This window comes from Grammomys surdaster, unplaced genomic scaffold (genome assembly GCF_004785775.1).
Source record: "Grammomys surdaster isolate TR1022 unplaced genomic scaffold, NIH_TR_1.0 144, whole genome shotgun sequence".
Classification (NCBI taxonomy): domain Eukaryota; kingdom Metazoa; phylum Chordata; class Mammalia; order Rodentia; family Muridae; genus Grammomys; species Grammomys surdaster.
In genome coordinates this window covers 598240-606359 of record NW_021604602.1, presented here as the reverse complement: position 1 = coordinate 606359, position 8120 = coordinate 598240, and the positions used below count along the sequence as shown (strand labels likewise).

Sequence of the window (8120 nt, the reverse complement as noted above, 5' to 3'; positions counted from 1 at the left end):
GTGTATGTGTGTGGCTGTGCATGTGTATGTGTGGTGTGCCTGTACATATGAATGTGTGGTGTGCCTGTATGAGTGTGTGGTGTGCCTGTGCATGTGTATGTGTGATGTGCCTGTACATGTATATCCGAGGTGTGCCTGTACATGGGTATGTGTGGTGTGCCTGTACATGTATATGTGTAGTGTGCCTATACATTTGTACATGTGTGCTCATATGTGTATACGTGTGTGCCTGTATGTGTGTGCATGTATGTGTGTATGTGTGTGCCTGTGCATGTGTATGTGTGGTGTACCTTTGTGTATGTGTGCTTATACATGTGTATGTGTGCCTGTATGTGTATATGTATGTGCCTGTACATATGTATGGTGTACCTGTACATGTGTATGTGTGTACCTGTATGTGTGTATGTGTGTGTCTGTACATGTCTATGTGCGTGTGTGGGATGCAGTACAGGAAATGCTCTAAACTGTCCTGAGGTGTAGCCTGGCTTACATGGCCTATGTTTTCCTAGATAAAGGATGCCACCCTGCTCGTAGCAAGGCCTGAGAAGCCAGCCAGTGACACAGGGCTCACTGCCAGTTAACAGGCACACCTGAGGACTCCCTGTTGCTAGTCAGACTTTAAAGCCACACCTCTGACAAGGAGTTCACTCCTGAAGGAGAGCGGCCCACCCAGCCCGTGCAGTGTAAAGTCTTAAATCCCACAGATAATCTCAGAAGGATTCTCGTGGGTCTTATGGCAGGAACCAGGCGGCCCCTCACCTCTAACTAGTCAAGAACAACAATGACAAAGTATGTCATAAGAACTTCGCCTCATGGGGTTCTCCACCCTGAGCTTCTGTGTGGAAGTGGTTTGGGGGTTCTATTAGGAAGCTTTTCCCTGTAGAGGATCCATCTGTGAGTCACGAACCTTGGTGTAAAAACAGTTTTGATAAGAAAGCTGGGCCCAGACCCTCTTTCCATTTAACACCTTTTAGATGTTCCACTTGCTGTAAAAGTAACATTTTATACGCGCACACATGCGTGCGCATACACACACACACATAGATGCACGCATGCACACATACACACACAAACACTTGCTGTAAAAGTAACATTTTACCACACTCATACACATGCACGAGCACACACACACACACACACACACATGCACATGCATATACACACGCATGCATGTGTACACACATGCACACGCACGAGTTACATGTACTTGCTTCCTAATTCCACCTGTAGTGCTCGTATGCCTGGCTGGGTGATTCATTTGGGTTTGTGACTCTGTGTGTGCGTGTGTGTGTGTCTGTGTGTGTGTGTGTGTGTGTGTGTGTGTTTTCCTAAGTCAGGTATGAGACAATTCTGTTTTCATCCATAGCTCCCAATGACAAGTTCTCATGAGGAAGGTTCTTCCCCTTCTCGTGGACCCCTGGTAAGAACCTAATGCATTCCTTGGCCTCCCTTGTGGGTCCCTGCCAGCTCTGGCTGCCTCTGTGACCTCCTTTACACTGCGGCCCTAGATTAGGCACCCCGAGAGAGATCCCTGACTTGCCAGGAGCCTCCATGGCTGGAAGGCCTTGCAATTGTCTGGCTTGGGTCCTGCCTTTGCTCTGGGCCTTGGTCTGCCTGTGGCCTCCGCTGCCAGTTTCTCTGAGAGGGCTCACTCACTGAACAGTGTAAAGGGAAATTGCTTAAAATTGCTCTGAGCCACAGCCTGGCTCGCATTGCCGGTGCATGTGTCTCGGCCTTGAGCATGTGCAAGTAACTGAAGCCCCCTTTCCTTTGGAAGGCGGAGACAAGCTAACAAAGAGAAAACTTTTTTTTTTTTAAAGAAAAGTCTAAAGTGCAATATGTGTTCTGGATTGTATCCTGGAACAGCGAGAGGCCATTAGAGGAGAGGCCATTAGAGGAAGCCAACGAAATGCAGCTTGGAGTTCCCTTATGGCGGCGGCTGTGCGGTGTTAATGTCCTCTCGGTTTTGACGGGTGCCCGAGGAGTGTAAGGAGTCAGCGGAGGCTCAGGGGAACTCTGTGCTAGTTTTTTTTTTTGCAGGCTTTCTCAAATCACCCCGAAATTAAATTTTTATTTTTTTTTAAACATGGTCTTTATGGGCTTCCTTTTGCTCTTAATTTGCTTTCTTCAGATTCGTGAATCTGAGCAGGTTTGGATCCGTCTGGTGAGCGTGGGGCTTGACTGACTGCAACTGCAAGGCGTTTGACCTTGAGCAAGTTCTGTCTCCCTGATTGTGCCCTCGGAGGGACGTGGTCGTAAGTACTGCATGGGATGGGCCTTGAACATGCCAGCTACATACTAAACAAGGACAGGGAGCCACTTGCTCAGGAGGCCCCATCCCCATCTCAGTCCTGCCTGGTGGGTTTGGAGCAGGGTATCCTGTCTGCCATCTGCTTGGCATTCCTCATGGCTTAGGACTAACACTAAAGCCCACAACTATGACAGGACTCCCACGTGTCCTGGGGGACTAGTTGAGGGAAGATTCTAGAATCAATTGGTTTAGTTTCAGACAACGGAGTCCAGGCTAACTGGTTTAGGAAGGAACGGGTTTGTCACGGGTGGGTAAGTGGTTCACAGAACTATCTTGGGAGTACAGTGGATGCCAAGGTTCCAGGAGCAGCCCTCCTACCTTATGCCCTCCCCCAGGTCCATGCTGGCCCCTCCTGACAGAGAACCTGTTGTTGCCATCAGGGGTGAGAATGTTGCTGAACCATGGCGGTTCAGGGTCTCCTGGTCTCCATGGTCACTCATAGCAGTGCGCTAATGGGTTCTGACCACTGTGTCTTCCTATCCTCCTATCTGAGCTGGAAAAGTCTTGTCATATCCAGAACATTCTGACAAAGGGCAAATGGCAGCCTCACTTTATCCTTCCTGCACCACAGAAGAGCACTTGGCAAGGAGTCCACAGTACCTCCCCCGGCCACACCTCTAGGTGCCCAATATCCATGCACCCCTTATTTTCACATGGCCTCTTCCAAACAAAACCAGCTGCAGAATGAATCGTCCCCAATGCACCCCCTTTCTACACGAATGGCAACTCACTGGATGGTCTCCTTGGCAACGTATGCATCTCTGTGCCTGGCTAATTTTCATCTGATCTTGACGTCACGAAGACTGTGTACTAAGTCATGAGATTGCCACCACCCTTACCACCATGCCTCTGTTCCTGAGAGAGTAAGGAGGAGGCTAGAGGTAGAGGCAGACTGCTGTGCACAGGGTGAGCTCCTTTGTTCAATGGTCACGGGCCCTCCGACATGGGGGACTGTTGAGAACATTCCTAGAGGGTTCACAGGCTTGCAGGGCTGGGGGTGGGAGGGGTGGCTGTGGCAGAGTGCTTGCCTAATTATAGGCGAGATCCTAGATTCAATCTCCAGCACTGCAAAAAATTAATAATAATATTAATAAGCTTCTAATTGTATGTCAAGAATGAAGATGATGCAGATGGTGATGACAGTGACGATGATGGTGATGATTATGATGATGGTGATGGCGGTGATGATGGTGAAGATGATGAAGGCAGACAAGACACATGGCAGCCTCAGTCTGCCTCGATGCTTGCTCTACTTCCCTGTGGGTCACATGGAGAGATCAAGGATACTACGTGGTATCAGGGAGCCCTGCCACTAAACTCATGACTAAGCTTTGAATAAGGGTAGGGAGAAGGAATCACAGCAGGCACACATGCACACTGACAGATACACATGTGTGCACCATAGATGGTCACACACTCACACTACTCACCCCTGCATGCGTGCAGACTACACACACATACACACTGACAGATACACATGTGTGCACCGTAGACGGTCACACACTCACACTACTCACACCTGCACACGTGCAGACTACACACACATACACACACACACACACACGCCTCACAGAGTCATACATAGACACACACACCAAAACCCCATACACATATGCACACATAACCTGTGTTGTACAAACACACGCTCTTCACAAAGGCAAACCTGCATATACTATACACTAGCATAGCCACAGACATGCACACACGATTACATGCATACCTGAAGGCACGAACATCCTCTCACCACACAAATCCCGTGTACGATACACATAACACGCCCACCCCACATCTCACACTGTACACAGAATTACAGTTAGTTACAGACTGGAGCACACCACACGCAACCATCCTGTATATAAAGCACACACAGGCACATACCCACACATGCCCACAGAGCCATGCACGTAACTTAGCTACGGTGCCTGGGAGCCTCACAGGGCTCTGGCCTCACATTCCCAGGAGACCCTGCGTTAGTGCTGGATCAGTCAGTCCTTCAGAAGCCGCAAACTGAAGCTGGAGTCATTGCTCTGTTCCAGACATTGTGATAATTTAATGATCCCTCTGAACCATGGGAGAGGAGCTAGGAGACGCTCTGCAGGGCCTCTGTGCAGGCAGAGCAAGCCTCTGAACAGCCAAAGGGAGAGTTTGGGGGGTACAGCGATCTGCAGGCTAGAAACGAAGAGAAAGCATTCACAGATCAACCAGCTCCTGGCCATCACATTTTGGCAAATTCTACCCTAGTGAACCCCAGAGGCCAAACAGAAAGCATCTCTCGTTTTGACATGCATTAAGATCCGAATGTGTTGTAGAAATGAGGACAGGAGGGATGGAGCCCTGCTCTCTGTGATGACACATGTCAGCCTTCATTAGATGACAAGGCAGGATCCACAGCTGCGGGCACTTCCGCCGACAGTGTGCATGGTACTGTGCCTGATTCTTGCCGTGGCTGTCAAGGGTTTTGTTGTCTAGACTGCTAAAGGGAGAGACCGCTAAGAACCAGGCATGAAGGCTCATTCTCAGAATCCCACCTCTTGCTATGAGTGTTGTTTGGCTAGCCTGGGCTACAGAAAGGCTATCTCAAGGTCATGATCTGAAGGTGGCTTAGTAGCCCTCCAACTCTGCCTTCTAGTGACCTCTTGTGAGAACAACAGCCCGTAAGAAGAAGTGAAGCCAACCCACTATTCATGTCTCATCCATCTTAACCCCAAGAATCTTAACCAGCTACCCAGGAATGGCAAGACCTTAAGGGTGGTGATCAGAGCCAGGGAATCATGGGCAGGGTCTCTGACCCCTCAGGGACCAATAGATTACTTGGTGGCCCAGAGCACAGGGTTAAGGGCTCTGGGGTTGTGTTGGAGGAAGGAGCTGTGAGCTGTCTTGAAAATGGAGGAGGGATTGTCTGCTTTTTGCCTTGATTTCTTTCAAATGAGTTTTGCTCTAAGTCTGGATCTGTGAACTCGTGAGCTTGTAGACTCTAAACAGAAAACACCAACGTGTGGCAGGAATTTTTTTGCCCATTGTGTTTGCAGTGGAGCTCGGTGATTGGGCAGTAGAAGAGGTAGGTGGAGCTGGGAGTTGGGAGGAGGAAGGAAAGAGGAAGGAGAGGAGGAGAAGGAGAGGAAAATGGCGGGAGATGTTCGTGTCTCTAGGAGTCTCAGGCATCTATTCATATCAAGAGATTAGACATTGGGTAACAATTCTAGTTGTGTGGGCATCTTGTGTATTGAGTATTTGCTGATATATAAATCCATTGGATAATCTTTAAGCTTTAAGAGTCTTCATTCTACTGGGTACCGTGAGCACGGCAGATATTGTTGGGGGTTAAGCCGAGCATTATGAGGGTGGCAGAGTTGGCCTAAGAGCCATGCTGAGAGCCACAGACTCCACAGAGCTGACTGGCAGAGACAGCAGCCATGCTAATGTCTCGTGGAGCCAGGGCCAGCACTCTCGGGCTGACGCCTCAGCCACCATTAGTATGGGAACATAGAGTGGGAACATGGCGGTGGTCCGGGAGCTAGCCGAGCCGCACTGTCTCTTGTTCACAAATACTTCCTGCTACACCAAAGAGCAGGCTAGATCCCATGGAAGAAGCCACCACAGGGAGGTAGGGCCTTCCAGTTTCTGCCATGTTGGTGTGTGGAGTTCTGTGGTGTGAGTTTGATGGTTTCTCAGTCTTTCAGGGTCGCAGAGATCAATCTAAGAACCATTATTTCTTATGGTGACTTATTTTGTTTATTGTGTGACTATGGGCATGTGTGTGTCACAATGCATACGTGGAACCCGGAGTTCAGCTTCGAGGACTGGATTCTTCCATCTTGTTTCTCAGGCAGGATCCCCTTGTTGTTTCTACACCTGAGCTCTCCAGGTTAGTTCTCCATGTCTCTGTTCTGCATCTTCCCGCAGGAGTGCTGGGATTACAGATGCCCGCAACCACCGTGGTTTTGTTCACGGGTGGAATTCAGGTCATAAATCTTGTGCAGCAAGCGCTTTTACACGCTGGGCCATCTCCCCAGCCCAGTGGTAACCAATTTAAATAATTAAAAAATAAACATGTCTGCTCTATGCATGTGTGTCTCCAGGCTGTGGCGTATACAGTATTGCTCTGCAAGCTTTGTTTTCTACAATCCAAAAGATTCCACTCAGATCTAAAATTCCATGTGAGACCTACAGGCCATGCACCTGTTAAGTCTGTCCCTCAGTAACTTTCAGTCCCTTCCCCAAGTAGCCAGAGGGTCACAAGTATGAGTCTCTTAGAATCAGATAGGCATGGCCTTGCTCGAGCCTACCAAGTCTTCCCTTGACTCTCCTTTTCTCAGTTGAGAATTTAGGCTCAGAGACATTACTGACTTGTTTAAGGTTGCACAGCACATACCCAAATCAAGCTTCATCCATTGTGATTTTCAAAGCTTTGGGGTTTTATAGGTAGAAATTCTACAACATAGTCAGCATTCAGTGGGGGGAAAAAAACCAGCAAGGGAGAAGCCCAGGTTCATACTTAGCCCCAGTGTGACGTTACCAGGGTTCTAGAGGAATGCAACTTGATCCAAAGTGATGTGTAACCCAGCAAGCATTCTTGAGCTGGACATGAACCTGCAGCCCTGTAAGAGCAGCCTTCTGGCTGCAGGCCATCCCGTCACTTGTCCCAAAGGCCGCTGGAAGGTGGGAGAGACAGAAGGCTCTGAAAGCCGGTGTCTCTCCCATCTGGTCCCCATTAGGGTGCTGTTAAATTTTTCATGCTCTTCATTGTAGCAACAAATAAAAGCAGAACAACTCTCTTTGTTGAAGGCTCCCCGACTGACATCACTGGTGATTAAGTGGCAGACTTAGTTCCTCATAACCAGAGCCAACCAGTTCCGTGGGAGGTTTGGAAAGAGAGCAAGTTCCCACCGTGAAGCTGAGTGGGAAACCATCTGAGATTGATGGAGGTGGAGGAGAATTACAGCTCTAGGGCTTGGGTGGGAGAGAAGATATCCCTCAATGGTCTCAGCCGTGGAGATTGTGTGTGCGCGTGTGTGTATACATATATGTATATATTTGTTCATCTACTCAATGACCTATCTCTTAATCCATTCAGACACAAATCCAACAGTCAACCCACCTACCCACCCATCCATCCATCCATCCATCCATCCATACATACATACATACACACATATACACACACACATACACATATATTTATATATAATACACAAATAGCAGCCAACTCATTCATCCTTCCATACATACACATATACATACAACATACATACACACGTACACACACACCAGCCAACCCAACCCATTCATTCATCCATCCACCTACTCGTCTATCCACCAACTCATTCATCTGGCTGGCAGCCTATCCACTTATCCATCTACCCATCCACCCACTTATTCATCTACCTACCAACTCATCCATTCATATTTTCATCCATGCATCTACCCACCGGCTCATCCACTCACACATACACCCACCCATTCATTCATCTACCCACCAGCCCATTCGTTCATCTATAAATGGACCAACCCACTCATTTGTTCCATCTACCAACCTACCCATTCATTGGCTGCCTACCCATCAATCTACCAACCCACTCATTCATTGGCTGCCTACCCATCAATCTACCAACACACCCATTCATTGGCTGCCTACCCATCGACCAACCCACCCATTCATTGGCTGCCTACTCATCAATCTACCAACGCACCCATTCATTGGCTTCCTACCCATCGACCAACCCACCCATTCATTGGCTGCCTACCCATCAATCTACCAACGTACCCATTCATTGGCTGCCTACCCATCAATCTACCAACGCACCCATTC

General features: G+C 48.6%; 1 long non-coding RNA gene across 1 annotated transcript in view; it reads left to right on the top strand.

Moving 5' to 3' along the window:
• The first annotated feature begins 6075 nt into the window (after nucleotides 1-6075).
• Nucleotides 6076-8120, top strand: part of LOC114618656 — a 2870-nt gene continuing 825 nt past the window's right edge. The window contains exon 1 of the long non-coding RNA XR_003710993.1: nucleotides 6076-6176. This is a non-coding gene — a long non-coding RNA (uncharacterized LOC114618656). The remainder of the gene's footprint in view (nucleotides 6177-8120) is intronic.